General features: G+C 38.7%; 1 pseudogene; it reads left to right on the forward strand.

Annotated features, from left to right (window-relative positions):
• Positions 1-3,174: 3,174 nt before the first annotated feature.
• Positions 3,175-21,810, forward strand: LOC140160818 (dimethylaniline monooxygenase [N-oxide-forming] 2-like; annotated as a pseudogene).
• The last annotated feature ends 1,447 nt before the right edge of the window (positions 21,811-23,257 follow it).

Below are 23,257 nucleotides of genomic sequence, written 5' to 3' on the forward strand. Positions count from 1 at the left end.
ATCCGTAAGGAGAAAGGGACTCAAACTCGGCGACAACAAACAACATGACCAGGGAAAATTTTTGGAAAATTTTGCAGGGGTCAGATACCTCCACAACACCAACACGCCCCACCTAGGTTTGTGGTCTATGACCATCATTTGCCTCTAGTTGATAGTTCTATCTATAATGGGAAATCAGCAGGAGCTATAATTGGAGGGATTAGTGGTTTTGATTTTTATTCCTTTTTCGTAGAACAACCAGAGTATACAGTAAATGAAGAGGACACTATAATGTTCACGAGCAGTGCACATGGTGCATGAGCCCTAGAGTTCTTTTGATGCTCATTCATGTATAAATGCTTGACCTTCATATTGGCTTATTAATACTCTAGGCCTATATGTTAATTTATGTTAAAGTCTTCTCATTACATGGACCATTTACCTAAAGAGGTAAAGAAGAACGTACCAGGAGGGTGAAAGTGCATAGGAACAATGCCGGAAACTACGTCACGCTATTGTTCGACCTAGGCTACATATTTTTTAACGCATGCGTGTTTGTCAATACAGCTTTAGTCTCCTCCACCTTCGCAACACGGTACGTGGAGTGTCTGGAATCACACTGACAGCGGAGGAGAATACTAGCTGGTCAGACAGTTTAATTTTATCAAGCATAATTATAATACCTGAAAAATCACCGTCATTTGATCGATTTACTACAGAATATATTGTATATTTAAAATATAATTTTAATATTGTAAACCTGTTAATTTATATATTTGTGTACTAAAGTATAAGGACACGTGAATAAAATCATGTCGAAGACAAAATGGCCGCTAATCCGCCTATTGTCTAGACCTAGGATACATATTTCGAATGAGGGCAGCAGACTAGGATGCCTATCCCTTTGTCTATTATTCCTGAACGTACTCGCCAGTTACGCTTCAGAGCAAGTCCCAAAAATGAAGATACTCGGCAGTTGCGGAGTACTTACTAAAGAAGTAAGCTACTAAACTAGCCAGGTACGATGATTTGGTGCACTCAGCGATATAGTTGCTTTAATATTGACATTTTTGGTTTATGTACCAAATATTTCTTGCAGATTAATTCGTTTATATATACCAGAACGAAATTACAACAGTGGCCAATGGACATGATGGGGCAGTGTAATACACATAATCATGCAAAATGCTAAACGTATTTTTACTTTTATTGTACATAGTTAGGCCTATGTACCAAGCCCCCCGTATAACGACGGCCCTGAGTCCTGGTGGGACCAAGCTCAAACAAAATACTCAATTAATAGAGTAGGGCAAAGTACACTGACCAATATATGCCATTTGTTTGAAGCAAATCGGACATACGGTTTCAAAATAATATATCAATTTATATTTTCTTTGTATCTTATTGTTTTTTATCAATAATCAAAGTAGTAGGCCTAATGTGACTGAAAAGGCTCATCAATATGTCATTTCTGTCAATATTTTGCATACTTCTGCCTTGAAAGTGTTTTAATATGTTCTAACGTATTATATACCGTAGTGAAGCCGCCCTCTAATTTGCATATTTGCATAATTAATGAGCTAATTTACATAAATGCTAATTAATTATGCAAATTAGGCGGCTAGCTAATTGATTCTGCATAAATTATCTGGAAGTCATCAGGAACACTTTGAAAGAGTTTGAAGCCAATATTCTGTTAAATAAAAATGTTATGAACATTTATGCATTGTTCATTAAGTTTAAAGCAATATATTGATAAAATTACATATAAAAGGGCATTTCGTGATCCACAGCCTCATCCCCCCCTTTCACAAAAAGTTGAGATTTTTATACCACTGGATACCTCTGGCTACATTATGTTTATGTACCAAATATTTCTTGCAGATTAATTCGTTTATATATACCAGAACGAAATTACAACAGTGGCCAATGGACATGATGGGGCAGTGTAATACACATAATCATGCATAACTCGCAAACACAAAATCGGAATCAACTGAAATTTTGGGAAGAAGCTTTTTTCGTGGATATCTACTGAAAAATGTCATAAAAAGAGGATACTAGGATCACGAAATCCTCTTTTAATTCGTTTAGCAAAGATATCATGAAATTTGAATTTCGTTCTTGTAGGCCTACCAGAACGAAATTACAACATATTGTCTATGGATCGAGCAGTGCAATATATAACATAATCATGATATTAATCATGCATAACCCGCAAACGCAAAATCGGAATCAACTGAAATTTTGGGAATAAGCTTTTTCGTGGATATCTACTGAAAACATCATAAATAGAGGATGATATGATCACGAAATACTCCTTTAAAGGAGGATTTCGTGATCCTATCATCCTCTTTTTATGACATTTTTCAGTAGATATCCACGAAAAAAGCTTATTTCCAAAATTTCAGTTGATTCCGATTTTGCGTTTGCGAGTTTTGCATGATTTATGTGTATTACACTGCTCCATAGACAATGTGTTGTAATTTCGTTCTGGTGCACCAGAACGAAATTCAAATTTAACGATATTTTGCTAAACGAATTAATCTGCAAGAAATATTTGGTACATAAACATTATGTAGCCAGAGGTATCCAGTGGTGTAAAAATCTCAACTTTTTTGGGAAAAGTGGGGATGAGGCTGTGGATCACGAAATGCCCCTTTAATAAGTACTTTCAAGTCATAGCTCGTTAACTATTTTGATTATTGATAAAAACAATACAATACATTTAAAATGTTTGTATTATGAAAACCGCCGTCCGATTAGCTTCAAATAAAAGGCATGTTGATAAGTGTTCTTCGCCCTACTCAATTAATCTGTTGAAAACATGAATAGAGCACTTCCAAAATGCCTCAAATACCACCTTAAGCATATATAATAAGCATGCTGGCCTAGTGGCAAGAATTAAAGACAGAAAAAATATTGTGCAACTTTTTTTTTATAGAAATCATACGATAGATAAATAGCTAATAAACAAACATGATAATAATCTTTAAATGTCACTATTAATATTTTTTTAATGAATTACTATTATTACATGTATTATCAGGTTATTACACTTTTGAACTTAATCATTTAATATCACAAAATATATATGTTTTATTTTACAGATTTACGGCTATCAAAATGTAAACAAAATCTAAGATATGCACGATGTACATATGATGCTACTATCTTCCCGTTATTTGCAGAATGGTTTTCAGGGACTGTGATTACGCCACCAGATCCGGCTACCGTGTTCGACGGGATTCACGAGTTTAGTTCGTGGAATCGATGACAGACTTTCTAAAAATATAAGTCTGGCACGTTATAAGATATCGGAGGAATCAAATCACAGGTTCATAACTTTATCAGAGCTCAGAACTTGTCGAATTCAAAAGAAACACGGAATATAAAGTAAGTACATGTATATAATATTTTTATTTTATTTATTTTATTAAATAATAATAAATAATTACTAATAATAACGTTGAACACGAATATTGGTCTATTCAATTTAAAATCCACTACACCTGCGGAAGATTTCGGAAATATCTGCCACAGGGGGAGTAGCCGAGTATGAATTTCAAATGGATGATGAGCACAGCTCCAACCCTGTGGGTTCAGTTTGTATTTAAAGGTAGGACGTATGACCGTTCCAGGATTTGAAAATGACCCCTATTTCACGGGGAATCGAGGACATTTGCAGCCATTTTACCTCCTATTTTGTGCGAAATCAAGGAAAATTTGCCCCCAAATACCTCCCCTATTTTTATCATTTTGAGGACGCATTTTCATTTCACCCCCTTATCACGAGGAATCAAGGACATTTTTCCGAAATAAATACCCCTATTTTTACCATTTCAAGGACACTTTTGAATTTTCCCCCTATTTCACGGGGAAATGAGGACAATAACGAAAACTGTAGCGGTAAAACGCGGACGAAAGTCCTAGAAATACACCCTATTTTTCATTTCAAGGACAATTTTGCTCCAAAACACCCCTAATTTAAACAATCGCGAACAATTTTGTCCTCGAAAATTTCGCGGACATTTCTTGAAAAGTACCCCTAATTGGAACCATCATGCGTACACATTGTCAATGAAGACTGAACCCACCGGGAGCTCCAATTGAATTTCATACACCCTCTGCATGAGAAAGATTCGACCTGAATTTTCCCTTGAGGCGAAGTTGAGGGAGAGTGAGTTTCAAATGGAGCTGCGAATGTATGAATTCCATATTATTTCCAAAATCTCACAGGGTAGTGTGGATTTTAAATGGAATAGCTCAAATTTTTCCGGCGTGCAATTTTTTGTAACGACAAACGCAACATCAATTTTGTCGTAACCATGGTAACGCAAAAATATCAAGCACGTAGCCAATTTCTTGGTGCTCCGTTACAAAATGGAATGGGGGGGGGGGGGGGGTATGAGCATTTTTTCAACATTTTTTTACACCCCCGCCACAGATTACCACCACCGCCTCGAGCTGTAACCATGTTGCCAACAAAATTAGTTTTCCAAAATTTGCCGCCTTTTTGGCCCCCACACATGTGTGGGGCTTATGTTATCATCCAGATGGTTGTTTGTTTCTTTCTTTGTTTCTTTGTTTGCTTGTTTGTTTGGCTGTCCCCCGGGCTGTCCGGGCGGAAGCAAATTCATTAATCCACTCTGCAGCTTAAACGCAATAACCGATCACCTTCATTTTTGTTTTGGTTATTGGATATGTTAGCCTGATGTGCTGAATAGTTTTGTGTCATGTTATTTGCATATTTATGAATATTAATGAGCTTAATTGCATATTTTGCCTATCATTTTCACTAATCCAGTCTGCAGCTTAAACGCAATATTAAACCGATCAACTTCATATTTGGCTTGGTGATTGGATATGTTAGCCTGATGTGCTGTATAGATTTGTGTCATGTTTTTTGCATATTTATGAATATTAATGAGCTTATTTGCATATTTTGCCTGCATTTTCATTTAATCCACTCTGCAACTGAAACGCAATAACCGATCACCTTCAAATTTGGTTTGGTGATTGAATATGGTAGCCTGATGTGCTGTATATAGTTGTCATTTTATTGGAAATTTATGAATGTTATACCCCGTTTACATTGAGCAAAAGTCGTAATCGACTTAAGCCGTATTTTGAATTACGACAGCAGATTAATTCGTTTGGTGGGTGTTTACACTGCATCGACTTAATTCGATTTCAAATTCGCATTCACGAATATCGAATTCGTTTGTTACCAATGGTTACGGCAGGTAAATACGAATTCAACAACGTGTTCGTTTACATTAGCGAAAAGTCGTAATTAATGACGACTTATTCGAATTCACTTGAAATGAATGATGATACAAGTCATCATTGGAATTACGACTTTTGAATTACAACTAATTACGACTGTACCTGTTTACACTTATGATACGACTTAAGTCGATTACGACTTTAGTGAATTCGATTACGACTTTTGCTCAATGTAAACGGGGTATTAAATAAGCTAATTTGCCTATTTTGGCATGCTTTTTCATTAATCCACTGATCAACTTCAAACTTGGCTTGTGGATTGGAAATGGTGGCCTGATGTGCTGTATAGTTTTGTGTCATGTTATTTATAAATTTATGAATATTAATGAGCTTATTTGCATATTGCATATTATTTGTATTTACAAACACCTATGTGTAGGGGCCACCTTAATTACGAAATGCGTATAATTTTAATTAATAATTCTGTTGCCCCTTCTGTCCCGCCCTCCCCCCCCCCCCAATACTCGCATGCGTTATACTGGCAAAACCTAGTTGTATGTCTATCTGCAGCAATAACAGTCACCTTAATTCCCGGCCTTAATTATGGATATGGTTGTCTTATATCCCTGATCAGGGCCGTACGCAGGATTTCATTTGGGGGGTGCTGATTTTGAAAAAGTGGACTTTTTTCCAAGGGGGGAGGGGGGAGATTTTGTGAATAGTGGACTTTCTCAAATTCTGCATTTTTTGGACTTTTTGTATACTTTTCCAAATGGGGGGTGCGTCGTACCCCTGCACCCCCCTCGCATGCGTACGGGCCTGTTCCTGATTTTATAATTATTCCTAATTGAAATGACTAAAAATCGTATCTATAGGGTCTAAACGTAGTTACCATTGCTACGAGTGTTGTTTTTTTGCCCATCCTGAACATTTCAATTTTTTAAGATACGAGGTTACGTCATTACAGCGACATCATAGCTGAATTTCATTTCAACTTCGACTTTCATTCCAACTTTCATTTCAACTTCAACTTCTATATTGGTGGAGAGGTTGTGGGTTCGAACTCTGGCGGTACGCTCTCGTGGAAAAAATGAGTTAGCTTGAAATTCCCCTGGACAAGGAACTTACTGCTAATTGTCTCATTGTAACCATGGTAACCCGCACGAAACTCGGGGAGCTGATCCTGGTTGCGAAGGTTATTTGTGGAATGTCTAGGGTGTGCGCTCTTGAAGCAGAAAAGTCCCTGAATTGTTGTTAAATGGTTTATGGAATAATGTGGGGCTGTAGTGGTCAGCGACAACCTGTAAAGTGTGCTGAGGCTTGTGGATCAACCCCGGGATCAACGTCTAGGCGTTGTGCCTGTGCGTAGCGTAGGCCTATTATAAATCACTGCGCCTTTTTTTTCTATATAGTTAGGGGAAAAAGTTCACTTTGGTGACCACTCTCTGGCTAGTAAGGTTTGCCGATTGATTCGACTTCTATGGACCATTTAGAAAAAAATAGCCACCATGTCCCTCGTGAAAATCCCGGCATTTTTTGCTAGAGGCCAAAATCCAAAATGGCCGCCACCACCATTTTGAAAATTTAAGTTTTGAACCAGAGCACTTATAATCATGCACAAAGACACTTTTTCGGATATGTCGAGTACAAGGATTCCGATTCTGACATTAGTTTGACATTACGGCATCATTTTCACCCAGAAATCCAAGATGGTGGCCGGCACCATCTTGAAAAATTTAGTTTTGAACAAGAGGACCTTAAGGGATCTAAAATGAGCGTTTATTGCGTTTCGATAGTATTTTTTGTGGCACATGAGAGCACCTCAGACCTATCGAATTGTATTCTGAATACGAAGCATGTCTTTCTGATATCAAATAATTTTCATTTTTGAAAATCACAATATAATACAAATTTTATGACAAATTATAAAAATTTGATATTTTTCGAATTTTGATATATAACAGTCCTCGAAGTAAATTATATAAATCTAATGATATATTCTTAAAGTGTATGTAGCAGGGAGGAAAAGCCGACGGTCAATTGAAAATTTTGACCTTTCATATTGAAGATATGGATTTTTTTTTTCCCAAAAGACTTTTTTTTTTTGTGTGTTTTGGGGAAAAAAATCCATATCTTCAATACGAAAGGTCAAAATTTTCAATTGATCGTCGGCTTTTCATCCCACCTACATACACTTTAAGTATAAATCATCAGATTTATAAAGTTTACTTCAAGTACTGTTAAATATCAAAATAATATCAATTTTTAATGATTTGCCATAAAATGTGGATTAAATTGCGAATTTCAAAATTCAAAATTATTTGATATCAGAATGACATTCTTCGTATTCAGAATGCAATTCGATATGTCTGATGTGCTCTAATGTCCCAAAATAAATACTGTCCAAACGTTCATACCCCAGCCCTAAAATCGTGTACAAAGACACTTTTTTGGATAAGTCGACCACAAGGATTTCAAATTTGACATTACTTTGACATTACGAACTCATATTTACCCAGAAATCCAAGATGGTTGCCGCCGGCGCCATCTTGAAAAAAAATAAGTTTTGAACCAGATTACCTAAAATCGTGTACAAAGACACTTTTTCCGGTAAGTCGACCCCAAGAAATCCGAATCTGACATTAATTTGACGTTATAAAATAATTTTTGCCCTGAAATCCAAGATGGCCCCCATTTGGTAGAGCGTAAATGTGACTTTTGAATGAGAGCAGAAGCATAAGTGTGTCATTTCCGCCGTGGGGTTCATGTCTCTTATATGGGGTTTCAACTGCCTTATCTTGGGTCTACATCCCTTATCTAGGGATAAGGCGCCTTATCTGTGGTTTAGACGGCCTTATCCTGGGTTTACGTTCCTTACCTGTGGCTAAGATGCCTTAACCTTAGCATATCGCAGTCTAAACCCAGATAAGGCATATAAACCCCAGATAATGCGCCGTAACCCCAGATAAGCGACGTAGACCCCAGATAAAGCAGTCTAAACCCCAAATAAGGCGCCTTACCCTAAATAAGGAACATAAACCCCAGAAAAGGCATCTAAACCCCACATAAGGTGCCTTAACTCTAGATAAGGGTTGTTAACCCCAGATAAAGGTCGTAAACCTCATATAAGGCATCTAAACCCAAGATAAGGCGCCTTAACCTCAGATAAGAGACGTTAACTCAGATATGGCAGTCTAAACCCCAGATAAGGCGCCGTCTGGGGTTTACTTCTCTTATATTAGGTTTATGTTCCTTATTTATGGTTAAGGCACCTTATTTGGGGTTGGGACTGGTTTATCTGAGGTGTACGTCCCTTATCTGGGGTTACGGCGCCTTATCGGGGGTTTAAACTGTCATATCTGAGTTTACGTCTCTTATCTGGCGTTAAGGCGCCTTATCTTGGGTTTAGATGTCTTATCTGAGGTTTACGACCCTTATCTGGGGTTAACGACCCGTATCTAGAGTTTGGGCACCTTATGTGGGGTTTAGATGCCTTATCTTAGGTTTATGTTCCTCATTTAGGGTTAAATCGCCTTATTTGGGGGTTGGACAGCTTTATCGACGGTCTACGTCCCTTATCTGGGGTTACGGCGCATTATCTGGGGTTTAGATGCCTTATCTGGGTTTAGACTGCGATATGCTAAGGTTAAGGCATCTTAGCCACATGTAAGGAACGTAAACCCAGGATAAGGCCGTCTAAACCACATGTAAGGCGCCTTATCCCTAGATAAGGGATTTAAACCCAAGATAAGGCAGTTTAAACCCCATGGACATGAACCCCAGATACGGCGGAAATGACACATTTATGCTTCTGCTTTCATTCAAAATCACATTTACGCTCTACCAAATGGGGCCATCTTGGATTTCTGGGCAAAAATATTTTGTAACGTCAAATTAATGGCAGATTCGGATTTCTTGGGGTCGACTTACCGGAAAAAGTGTCTTTGTACACGCTTTTAGGTAATCTGGTTCAAAACTTATTTTTTTCAAGATGGCGCCGGCGGCCACCATCTTGGATTTCTGGGTAAATATGAGTTCGTAATGTCAAAGTAATGTCAAATTTGAAATCCTTGTGGTCGACTTATCCAAAAAAGTGTCTTTGTACACGATTTAAGGTCCTCTTGTTCAAAACTAAATTTTTCAAGATGGTGCCGGCCACCATCTTGGATTTCTGGGTGAAAATGATGCCGTAATGTCAAACTAATATGTCAGAATCGGAATCCTTGTACTCGACATATCCGAAAAAGTGTCTTTGTGCATGATTATAGGTGCTCTGGTTCAAAACTTAAATTTTCAAAATGGTGGTGGCGGCCATTTTGGATTTTGGCCTCTAGCGAAAAATGCCGGGATTTTCGCGAGGGACATGGTGGCTATTTTTTCTAAATGGTCCATAGAAGTCGAATCAATCGTCAAACCTTACTAGCCAGAGAGTGGTCACCAAAGTGAACTTTTTCCCCTAACTAATATACAGAAAATAATGGATGGTCAACAGATGAAGAAACGTGTGGCCGTAATTGGAGGTGGGATCAGCGGTCTGGTCGCCATCAAGGCATGCCTGGAAGAAGATATGGAACCACATTGCTTTGAAAGATACGCACAATTAGGTGAGTGGGACTAGTGGATGCATGATGTACATTAAATATTTTAAACCGGGCGTAAAACTTTGCGAACACCGCGACCGGGGGTGGGGGGGTACTCAAGTTTGGTTTTGGTAGGTGTGCCGCTGAGAATTTGAAAGTGGACCCATCAAAATACCAGTTTTCAAGACATTTGGACCCATCGATATACCAAAGGCAACATTTTCGGCCGAATTTAATCCAAATTGCCTTGGGTTTTACAAATGTTCGCGAAATTGCACAAATTTCGGCTAGATTGAGGCAAATTGGGCTAGTTTCCGAAAAAATTATACCAAAATTGGTCCTAGAAATTTACCCCAGTATAGTTCAGTTTTGAAATTGTGATAAATTTTCCGAGTGTAAGGATACTTTTTTGGCGCAGATGAAGTGAATCTTTAGAAGGTATAAAGAGAAAGTTAACAGTACATCCTTATGCAAAATCCTGGTGTGAGTAAGTGAAACTTCACGAATAGATGAAATTCTTATAGATGACCACTGTTTGGTATACTTATAATTCAGTGATGGTCACTTTATATCCTGCTTTCCAACTAAATAATTATTAACCCATTTCAACGTGGTTTGACCAAGGAAATTACATTTCAGAATATTATTAATTAGTTATCCTATACCTTGGCCAAACCATCCCTTTTCCAAGATTCATGTATCTCAAGGGACCCACCCACTTTGTTGGTGATCTAAATCCTACTGCGATTGGTCTATGTAATCCTACTTGGAAGCTTGTGATTGGCCAACCAACTTCCCAACAGGATTTCTTTCTTTTTCTGTCAATCACTTGTAAACTCTGACATACTTTGGTCGATTTTGACCATTATTATGTTTTGATGGATAAGTGTGTGATAATATTGGATCAAAACATAATAATGATAAAATTGGATGCTTTACGCCCAATATTTATTGGTCTCGCTATGAGTTGTAAAATATTGGACTCGACTACGTCTCGTCCAATATTTTAAAACTCATAGCTCGACCAATAAATATGGGCTCAACCGATCCAATCAAGTTATATCATTATTATGTTTTCAGAATCTTGCTTCCTATACCTCTCCACACAGTTTAAAACGTCAAAAAAATAGCATATTGGATTCATTTCGAATCCAATTTTAGCGCCACCTGGATCCCAATCCCCCGTGATTTTTAAAATCGCTGATTTTGCCGCCAATTTTAACGTATTGTAAATTGACCGATCGTATGTGATCAAGAGATAACACAAACGCACTGTATGAGACTATTCATTCATGAACTCGATTTTGTTTATTTTGCTGTCAAACCGGGAGAATTTGATTTTCTACGGACGCGGAAAGAGATGTTTAATTTCATGATTCTAGGCTTGAAAGTCAACAATGTGGGGTACTAAATGCATGTTTCAGCTGCTTAGAAATGAAGAAATTAATGTGGTTTGTTGAAATATCTTTGGAAAGTACAAAAAACTAGTAAAACCGGTGCTAAACCACTACGTAAAAGCTGCAGAATTCGGCAATCTCGCACAATCGGACATCAAAAATTATCAAATTTTCTGACCAAACCAGAGGATTTATACCTGCCAAATGCCAATTATCACTTTTTGAACTATTTTGAGACTCTGCAAGGTGTGAATGATGTTAGCACAGACAAGGTAGGGTTTTAGATAAGCTTATGAAATCGGCAAATATAGTCCACCCAACTGCACTGTTGCCTTGGCTCTTGCACTGGCTGCAGGCTTGCACTCTGATTTTGTAGCTTAAGTTACGCTTACTTTATCAGTTTATTGCCTATCAAATATCATTATAAACACTTTATTACTTCATATTTTTAACCCTCATAATTCAATTATATCATTTAGCAACTTACGAACGACTCGGAACGAGTACGTAACTTCATGAGACATAGGGATTTTTTCCCATTTCTTTCCCTCTAGTGTTGGTAGGCAATCTCTGGGAAGTGCAGATTAGTAAATAATTTTAGTGAAATGTATTTTACAATACATTCTAAAGTTACGATGGATTTTGAGACTTACTGAAGCGCTACGAATCGTCATAAATTTTGGTGAAATGAATCCCCATTAATTTAAATGTTACGGAAACTTATGGAATTCGAAGTAGGGCTGGCCAAAAAAGTCCGAAGTAGGCGGAAAAAAAAATTCAATTTTTTTTTTTTTTTTTTTGCTCTAGGCATGTAAAATCAGCGATTTTGACCTCCCCACAAAAAAAAAAAATCACGAAAATTTTTTAAAAAATCAATTTTGTCTTTTAATTTAAGATTCTGAAAACATAATAATGATAAAATTGGATGGTTTATTTCACCCAATGCAAAATTTATTGGTCTCGCTATGAGTTTTAAAATATTGGACTCGACTACGTCTCGTCAATATTTTAAAACTCATTCGACTCAATAAATTTGTGCATTGAGTTCAAACCATCAATTTTATATCATATGGTCACAACAATGACTGACCAAGCCTCACACATGTTACATGACCTTCGTTGGGTCAAATGGCATTATGGCACACATATAGGTCAAAACATGATTTTCAGCTCAAAATACCTCTTCTCCCACAAATAACATACAGCCTGTCTCAAAAAAGTTGTGCAAGTGAAAAGCGCCCTCTTTGGCAATTAGGAAATACCGTTGTGACATGATGCTTACATCAACGTCAAGGGCACAGTCTTAGCTCTCAAATACCGTTTGTTTTGTTCAATTTGCTCTTTTTAATCTCGAGATATGTTTAGTTAACGACGAAAGGGTAAAATCACAATTGTGCCACTTTTACTAGGGAATAGGGTTGTACATGTAAATCAATGATAGCTGAATGTTGATGCGTCTAATGCACTCCCCCCTTGGGCTCGTGCATTAGACGCATCAACACCAACGCTCGTGCATTATTTGGTCTAATTTCATTAATTTGTCAAATTTCATGAACTTGTCAAAGTTCATTAACCTATAAGTGTGCAATATTTGTTTGTCTTTTAACATGTCTTGAATGACAAAGAGAACAGTATTAACCATGGTAAAATTATTGACATGCACATGTATTTAATTTTACAGCAGAATGTGAATTAATTTATCGTTTAATTTGTCGTAAGTGGAAAAAGAGAATCTTTACACCTTTATCATGATAAAACACTACAAATAATTTGGTATTGTTGTGTAACTGATGCATTCTTTTGATTTCACGAAGGAACTCCTGATACACTTGATGCTATTATTGATTTACATGTACAGCCCTATTCCCTAGTAAAAGTGGCACAATTGTGATTTTACCCTTTCGTTGTTAAGTAAGCATATCTCGAGATTAAAACAAGCAAATTGAACAGACTAAACGGCATTAGAGAGCTAGGACTATCCCCTTGACGTTGATGTAAGCATTATGTCACAACGGTATTTTCTAATTGCCAAAGAGGGCGCTTATCACTTGCACAATTTTTTTGAGACAGGCTGTATATAGCACAATAAAGCCAATTGCACATGTGATTTACAATAGCCAGTGTCTATATCAGATTTGGGTTAAAGTTCATTTAGGGTCATTTTCCATTCTGACCTTTAAAATGCCTTTTCTGTAACAAATACCCCCGGCAAATACCATAGCACAGCGATATCACTTGGATATATGCATTGGCATTAGCCAATATCTATGGGGTGTTCACAGAATGGGGTCAAAGGTCATTAAGTAGTAATGTTTGGTAGGCCTAATTCTGCGACCAAGTACCTTCAAATTGTATTTCTGCTAAATAACATAGCACAGTGTCACTTGCACACATTAAAAATTAGCCAGTGGATGTTCACAGGGTCAATGACTTTTCATTAAGTGGCCATTTCCTGTCTGAGACCAATACCTCTAAAATGCTACGTCTGCCACACATTCTTGCCATTAGCAAGTGTCTATGGGGTGTTCACAAATTTGGGGTCGAAGGTCATTAAGGGGTTATTTCTGGTTTGATATCAAATATCGGCCGCTCCTCCGCAAATAATAGCATATAGTTAAAGTCATATTATAACATTTTCAAACAAAATAGATTAGCATTTCTTTGCCATAAAATGTTAGCTTTTACTGTCAGATATATCCCTTTTATTTTTGAGCGAACAACTACGGCAAAGCAAAGAAAATTGGAATTTACTACCAGCGTACATATCATGCCAATACGTACCACTCCTTCGGTCATGTTGTGGTACGACCCTTTGTTATGTATATCACCGCCTTAGACGCGCGTGTACGTACTGTGTGTTATGAACATCGTGTATGCGTTTGACTAATAATTCCATCGTATAATAAAGCGCCGGTTCCGGCGTTTTATTCAAAACCTCGGATTTTGACAAAACTACAGCACCTAGAGTCTTGATTTTTGCAGGGTATATTGGTTTAATAAAGTACAATTTAATCGTGCAAAATAAGGAATTTTAAAAATTCAGTGAGGGCGTCTTCCTCAGCAAATGTTATAATATGGCTTTAAATAACTTTTCCCCATTAAAAGTCGGTCAGCTTGAGGGTCAAAGGTCGCATAAAGCGGCTGTGTTTGTGGTCTGTGACCAGTTAGTAGTTGCGATCGCCTATGTCGATAAAAAATTTGCAAACAAAAACCACTGCAAAACGTCACAATTCGCAAGTTGAACCTACTTCTTTTCTGATTTCTTAAAGGTGGAGTATGGGTTTACGACGATGGTTTTGCGTCCTGGACAGGGCTCCGCCATGTATGACTGCCTGATTACCAACTCCAGTAAGGCCATGATGTGTTTTAGTGATTTCCCGATTCCCAAAGACTACCCACCGTATTTGTCTTACCACAAAGTGCTCAAATACGTACAGGAATACGCTAGGTAATATATACTTTCATCGGTCATAATTATAAACTGGGTTCAAAATAATAGAAACTTATCATTTTTTACAAGGTCATATCTTGAGATCATATCCATCAAAATTAACCAAAATTGCACAGGATTACTTTAATACTCTACTCTAAACACTGGTCAGCAACCAATCAGTTGTCCAACTGACACAACAGCAAAATGCACTGACATGGAACAGCTTCCTGGACCACATTCACAGGCCAATAATTGGCACCCAACACAAGAAATTTTGTGTAACTGGAATAGTGTGGAACAAGACCTGTTTCTTGACGTACGTGTGTGAAGAGCAGAAGCAGCCCGTTCCATACTATTCCACTTACTCTTTGAAAATAATCACATGTGTAAGGTTCTTGTACGCATTCTCGTAGATTTCTTTTGCTGGATGCCAATTATTCGCCTGTGAATGTATAGTCCAGGAAACTGTTTCGTGTCAGTGCATTTTGCTGTTGTGTCAGTTGGACAACTGCTTGGTTACTGACATGTGTTTAGAGTAGAGTATTGAAGTAATCCTGTGTGTAATTTTGGTTCATTTTTATGGGCAGGATTTTAAGATATGATCTAAAGGTTAAATGTATTTGCGGTCCATTGTCATGATTGTGGTTGCAGAAAGAAAGACGTGAACCTTTTTCTGGACAAAGTCCGTTTACATCGAAAAGTGGACTTATATGTCCTTTTTTGAACATTTTTGCAACGACATCTTTTCCTAATTTTCATCTATATATTTCTTTTCACCATCGCTTACTCTAGACATTTCAATCTTGAGAAACACATCCAATATAACACAACAGTTATCTCCGTCAAACCTACACCCGACTTCGACACAACAGGCCAATGGGAAGTCACGACAGCAAGAAATGGCGGGAATGATGAAAACACGCGCCAAGAAGTTACTGAAATCTACCATGCTGTGTTCGTCTGCTCTGGAATGTACAAAAAGCCACACATACCAGACTATCCAGGATTGGATGAGTTTGAAGGAATGAAAGTACACACAAATGAGTACAGAAAAGCGGAGCCGTACACAGGAAAAACGGTGATGGTAATGGGTAAGAACATGCTTGCAATTATTAATTTAAACATTACAAAAATTGGGCTGCCTTATAGTTTGGTAGAGATACCTGAGATTCCAGGGTGTAGGCATATCCAAATGTTTTACTTTGAACTTAGTTTCTGTAAATAATTTCATTTGTTCATCTCTTTTACTAGCCAACTGTCACAGAGTTAGAGGTGGATGTCGGTTGGGGTGCGAGGGTCTTGGCAGGGGCGTAGCCATGGTGAGCCGGGGGGAAATTTCCCCCACTCAACAGAGTATAGAGTGTCCTTAAAATGACTAAAAATGGGACAAAAATTGACAAATAGGGACGAAAATTTGGCTGAAAGATGAATGGCTGAATATTCTTAGACTATTTTTATAATTATGATCTTTCTTCTGTAGGTGCTTCAAATTCAGCCGGAGATGTTGCATCAGACATAAGTCGATGTGCAGAACAAGTGCATCTAACCATGAGGCATGGATGCTGGGTGGCAAGACGCATGGCTGAAGATAGTACGCCTATTGACATGATTATCAACAGAAGAGTAGTACAAATGGCACCGGACTTTATCACAGGTAGGCATATATAAGAGAAATAAACCAACAAAGATACTATCCTCTGTGAATCACTAAATTGGAAAATCTAAAAATCATTCAAAATCATTTTTTGTAGTGGGTATGGTCACTCAGCGCCTATGGGCTTCCTTGACATAACTGGAATTTTAGGCACAATCTAAAAGTACCCTCCCGTAAAAATCCCACAGGCAAATACGGGCACGTACCCTTTATTTTTGTTGGGCGTAGATCGGGGGTAAATCCCCCAATATGGTCCATACAATCATCCCCCCCAATGTTGACGCCCGTGGGTTTCTGACCAAATTAACCTCATATTTGGCCATTTTCGCCCCAAAGCCCCAAAAGTTTAGCTTCAAAATGGCAAATTTTTTCGCGCGCTTCGTCCGCATTTGTACCATAAACTTATTCTGTCGCTAAAAGGTGCCGGATTCACTATATTTCAAGAAATTCCCCCCCCCCCCACCCCATCCCCCCCCCCCAAATGTCAAAAAGAAATCTACGCCACTGTCAGGAGCTCTCTTTTGCACGTGAAATTTAAGGAGCCCATGTATGTGCGCCGCCGCTATTAGGCAAATCTTTACGGTATATTGGAGAGGATTAGATTTTCTCACGTGGACGTGGTATACGTGCACAAAAATTGACGTCACACGTTCACGTACACCGTCCACGTGCGACAATCGAATCATGTCTACTATGTTACTGGTATGGAGGTAGCTGGAGGTGATCTGTAAAATAAAATTTAACATTTCAGTCAAAGTTCCTTTGCGTATGGATATTTACATGCCCAATAATAGCTTCCCGAATATGGGGGATACAAACCCTATTATTATGAGTGCTTATGAGTTTTTGACCCGTTCTCCATGACAACCATGAAGATTTTGATCCATTTCGGGTTGTTGTACCTTAATGGCACAAGACACTCTTATAAACCACTCAGTATCATTCAGGGACGCAGTTCTGTATACAGACGCAGCACCCTAGACGACATATACATAATAGAAAATACCCATCGCAGCCAGGATCAGTCTAATAATATTAGCAGCAAGTCTATGCCTATAGGAAATTTCAATCTGGTAGACCCTGCGGGGCTCGAATTCGCGGCACCAACAATCATTCACGCACCAGAGTCTATTGTTTTACCGATTGGGCTGTTAACATGATTAGGGGTAGTATTATACACATTGACCATAATAATGTAATACCAAATAACCATATTGTTTCAATGTTTTAGGTAAAGTTGCGGAGCACAAGGCGTCCACAAATTTCAACCACGACAAGCTTGGACTTACTGCTACAGCAGGTCTCCTCAACAGTGAGGTCATGGTCAGTGACGCCATCGGTGATCGCATTTTTTGCGGCAAAGTCCAATGCAGACCAGGTGTTAAAAGGTTCACCAGACATGGGGTCGAGTTTGTGGATGGGACTGTGGTGGATAAGTTAGACGCTGCCGTCTTTGCAACTGGATATGAGCTCAAGTTTGAGTTCCTTGATAACGATATTGTACAAGGTATGTAGGCGGCCTAAGCTCGGGGGTATTCAAGTTAATTTGGGTAGGGGTGCCGCTGAGAATGAATCTGAAAGTGGACCCATCACCATATCAAATGTCATGTAGGCCTAGTTGCAATTCACCTTTTCGGTAAATCCCATAAGCCTTTGCGAGTACACCTGAGACCTCGTCATTTGACGTCACGCCGATCTGCGCCGATGCGCACATCGTTTATCGAACATCGTTACTGCGCATTGCAAGTCGGCGTGACGTCAAATGACGAATTCTCGGGTGTACTCGCAAAGGCTTATGGGATTTACCGAAAAGGTGAATTGAAGTAGGCATAATTTCGCCTAAAGAACTCGTCAAACTTTTGAAAGGTCAAAGATTAGACATATCTCTTTTATCATGTTTTATTTTCCATCTGAACCGAATCATTATACTTTGGACTACTAGATCCGGGTCCCAATCGCATCCATTACGTAACCATAATCCATCCATTATCTTGAACCCAACGATAAAAGGTTCGAAGAGCATTACCCAAAAATAGCTCCAGATTATCGTAGTCCTTCAAGAACTGAAGACTATCGGCTGAGGTTCGGTCTCAACCGAGCTCTATTTTGGCCTCGCCGCCGTCCGAGTCGCCCGTCCAGTTAGCCGAGGTCCTTCTCGAAAGAAAGTATAGTTGAAATGGTTACCATGGTTACTGACATCCGAAGACTTATGTTATTTCTTTGGATGGTAATGTATATACAAGGTGTTTCAAAATAAAATGTAACATAAAAATAGCGATTTTATTAAAGTGACCACCACTAGGTATGATACCCCTATATATCATACCTGGCCATAGGAGTGGTTTCACTCTTTTAGGAGTGATTTTCACTCTTCTTACTCTTCGAACAGTCATCGCTAACACACATCCACTATTATGTTTTAATTCTAACTAAGGCTCTACTGATAACTTTCCGTTCTCATTTCAGAAACATTTAAAGACCTCGAACTGTACCTTCACATATTTCCCCCACGTCTCCGTCATCCTACTCTCGCCGTTATCGGCTGCGTCACAACCCTCGGAGGGCAACCGCCTGTATTTGAACTACAGACTAGGGTAGCCGCATACGAGCCTTCAAAGGTCTTGTGAAGCTACGGATCAAGGCACAATGATGAAGGATATTCAAAGGCGAAAGGATCATTTATTCAAGACCTTTGGAAAACATCGTCTATTTGTGAGTATAATAGTCAGTGGCGGCGCCAGTATTTTTTTTTCGAGGTATGGGGCAAAGTGACTTTCGGGGTAACCAATTTTGCATAAAATTGCATCAAAAAGTGGATTTTTTTGTAATTTTGGGTTTTTACTGGGGGCAACAGGAGGGCAAGAGTTCTGACGGGGGTGGGGGTGGGGGCATTTCCCCATACCTCCCGTGGCGACGCCACCAGTATAGTACATAAAGTAAAGATAAAGATACAAAAGGCGTAAAATGTTACAATGTTACACAAGCAATTCTTTCAATGTAGACTTTCCTTTCTCCGGGTCTCATTGCTAAATGAATTTTGTGTAAATAGTCTGAGAATAGGCCTAGTGTTCTTTGCTTCATCACTTTTTTACCTCTCATACACTGACTCACTCATCATCCGCTCGTTCTCTCATCCATTCACTCACTAACTCACTAACTCACGCACTCACCCCATCATATCCAGGGTCGTAACCAGACCTGACCTTCGGGGGCAAGATTGAAAAATTTCTCAATTTCTGATGGTTGAAGTATATTTAATAGAGAGATAGCTCGCATCATGAGCTGCTTGCCGCATAAGCGTTAAGCGGGTGGGGGTCAAGGGACAGAGCCCCTGAAGCTCCTGGTTTTGGGCATAATTATTAGAAGCTAAAAAATCAGTGTTTCAGAGTACAAATTTCACTATGAAAGTAGTGTAGATTTTCTTCCCTCTTTCTTTCCCTTTTCTCTTCCCCCTTCCCTTTTCTCTTCTCCCTTCCCCTTTTCTTTTCGCTTTTTTTTTCTTCTCTTCTTTCCCCTTTCTCTTATTCCCTCTTTCTTTCCTTTTTCTCTTCTCCCTTCCCCTTTTTTCTCTCCTTCCCCCCTTTTCCCCTTCCCAAATTTTTTTGTTGTTCTTCCCAGTTTTTTTGTGCCGGAGGAGCAGCTTGCCCTCCCCTCCCCATCACTGGTTACGCCACTGATCATATCTATCTTTCACTCACTGGCTGACTCGTCCACGTTCTCATCTGTCTAATCATTCATTCATTCACAAACTGACGCATACATTCCTGAATGATGGGAACCCCGGAGGGGTACTATTACTAAAGTTTAGTTTGAGTAGGGGTGCCGCTGAGAATGTGAAACCCATGTGGGGACCCATCAATATACCAATTTTCTAAAGAAATTTGGACCCATCGATGTACAAAAATTCAAAATTTGCGGCCAAATGTAATACAAATTGTTTTTACGAATTTTCCTCCAAATTTTGGGAAAATTTAAAAAATGTTGGTTAGAGTGAGGCAAAATTGGGCTATTATGCGAAAAATTGGCCTAGAAAAAGGGGTCGTATATATACCAAAAGGCAAAAAATGCTACCTATGTTTGCGGCACATCCTCATATATGGTCCTAGGGCCTACCCCTACTCCCCAACATCGGAACTCACTCACTGTGAACTCACCCACTTACCGTCACTGACTCACCCACATATTCAATTTGGTCAGTAGCGTGCGCAAAGGGGGGGGGCAGGGGGGCACAGTCCCCCACTTTTTTGGTCATTCGGGGAAAATCAGTCATAACTTACACCTTACACTCCTAATCATGCTAATCAGACTCCATTCGGGGAACAGAACAACCTGCCCCCCCCACCCACCCACACACACTTTCAATGTGCTGCGTACGCCACTGAATTTGGTGACACTATTCTATAATATTTTTACATGAGATTACTACATACATTGATTATAAATTTCCTCACTCATGTTCTTCTTCATTTCCCCCTCTTTCATTGTACAGTTCCCACCCGTAGGATATCAAGACGAATTGGCCGACCTAATCGGAGCTAAACCACTCTTCCAAAACTACGTCTTCTCAGAACCCCGATTGGCATTCAACCTAATCTTTGGCCCATGTTATCCAGCGCATTATCGGCTACAAGGACCACATAAATGGGAAGGAGCTAGACAAGTCATCGCTGAATCGTGGGATGACACTATTGAACCAACGAAAACGAGAGTTTTAGTTCCAAAACCTGATGAGGCAAAAAGTTACAAGTTTTTGGACTTCTCCAAGTTGTGGATTCTGATCCTGGGAGTGCTGTTAGTTGTGTTAATATTATAAGCCTGTGGGTTATGTATGAACATGAGTAGTTTTAGAAGAACTAAAACTTTTTTGTGTATATATATTTTAGAGACTTTTTCTTGGTGAAGACCCAAAGTAAGGAAAATCTCCCTTGATGTATACAGTCGCTATTTAGTAATGTGTGATTTGCTCCACAGCGACGCCCTCACTTTTTCTAGAATTTCTACTTTTGCATGATTGTATACAATTAGCTTGAAACGTGAGGGACAATCGGTCTGAATTGTCGAAAAGTGGCTGGAAAGAACAAAAAATGGATCATTCAAGTTTGCCGAAAGGTGTGGGGGCACGTCCCCACTGTCCCCCAGGGATTGACGCCCATGTTTGTAATGTCCAATGCACGGTGTAAAATACCATGTCTAAGACTAAGACTAACATGCTAAATTTTAGTTTTATAATAAAATCTGGAGATTCCGTAACGGTTCACCAATAGTGGCTGACACGTTTCGTGCATGTGCATCACTGACGTACAAACTGTGTGTAGGCCTATTGCTATTCGTTATACGTCTTATTAAGGTTATTAATTATTTTAAACTGTTGTGATTTGGTAGTTCACAGCATCTTACGAATGGTAATGAGCTTTGGCAAAAACTGCATTGCTCAATTCATAGCGAGCGTGTAGAAGAATTAAAATATCACAGATATACTTTTATAGGTGCTGCGGTTCTTGAGTTACGTTGTAAAGAGGACTGAAACAACAACACTTTTGTAAAGCGTACATAACTCATTAAGCAATTAAGTTTGCAAAGTATATGATTTGTAGAATGAACTTTTGCAAAACATCAAGGTGTTAATTTTCAATAATGTATTGATCTAGATAATGAAAATCGAATTTTAGGTTGCTTAGACCAACAATACCTCGTCTACCCTTAATTCATACGACCTAGCGTATAGCTGCATGAAGCTCCACTCATTGATATGATGACAGTTATCTGGAATGAAAATAGTAATTTTCTTTGTTTTACCTCACTTTGCTGGATCGAAATTAAAAGAGGACATAAGGAACCGTTCACAAACACTTGTAAGGGGGCCTGATGCAAAAAGGGGGGCCCCTGAACATTTTTGACCCTCCTAAGGGGGGCCCTGAAAAAAATGACCACACATTTTCCTGGAAAAATTAAGTTTATATGCTTTTCTATGGGGTTGACCCATAATTTTCATGTCAAAAAGGGGGGGCTGAAATTTTTGAGGTCTGTAAAGGGCTGAGACTAGTATAAGGTAAAGGGGGGCCCGAAAAATGTTCGCGATGAAATTTTTTTGCATCAGGCCCCCCTTACAAGTGTTTGTGAACGGTCCCTAATGTGATCAGTAAGAACTAACATTTTGTGAGAAACAAATAAGAATCCATTCTTTATGGATACATTATTGCTTAACTATACATGTAGGATGGTGACGTAACTGTGCATATTGTAAAGGAATTTTGCTTTTTATAGTATAAACTATAGTAATAATATAATATTTAATACTATATCTCGGTGGACACCCAAAATCTGGAAAGTCTACGTTAATATTGCATTTATATAATAGTGAATATATGTATTTAAGAGACTATGTCTAATAAAGAAAGTTACTTGATATTACAGTTGCTTTTAAAGTATGTGAACAGTGGCGGCACCAGGAATTTTTTTCCGGGCATAGGGGAAAAGTGAATAGGGGGAAAAATCAACCAATTTTGCCCAAAATTGCCGCAAAAAGTGGACATTTATGTAATTTTTAGGGTTTTGCCTTGAAAGTGGGGGGAACTGGGGGAAAGAAAAATATTGGGGGACTGCCCCCTTTCCCCTTCCCCCCGTAGCGCCACCACTGAATGTGAAAAGGGAACTATTACTTTTGTGAATTTGATTAAAGGTCCTTGGCCCGATCTACAGCCTCAAGCCCCAATTTTTCTTAATCAAAATTGAGATTTGGGTCAGAAAAAAGCTCGTATTTTCCTCATTTATCCCAGTGAAATTTAATGCCAGATATTTTTCGTTTTAATGGTGGGAAAAAAACCCGTAGTGATTTGTGGTAATACATCGGAAATATAGCCTACTATCCTATGGGGTATATACGTTTTTGCTTCTCATACAACTCAAAAATTGGAAACATATTGTTTTAATGGTAGGCCTCAATCTAAGATAGAAAATATAACATAAAAATCGAACCATGCACGTC

The sequence above is a fragment of the Amphiura filiformis genome, chromosome 9 (genome assembly GCF_039555335.1).
Source record: "Amphiura filiformis chromosome 9, Afil_fr2py, whole genome shotgun sequence".
NCBI lineage: Eukaryota > Metazoa > Echinodermata > Ophiuroidea > Amphilepidida > Amphiuridae > Amphiura > Amphiura filiformis.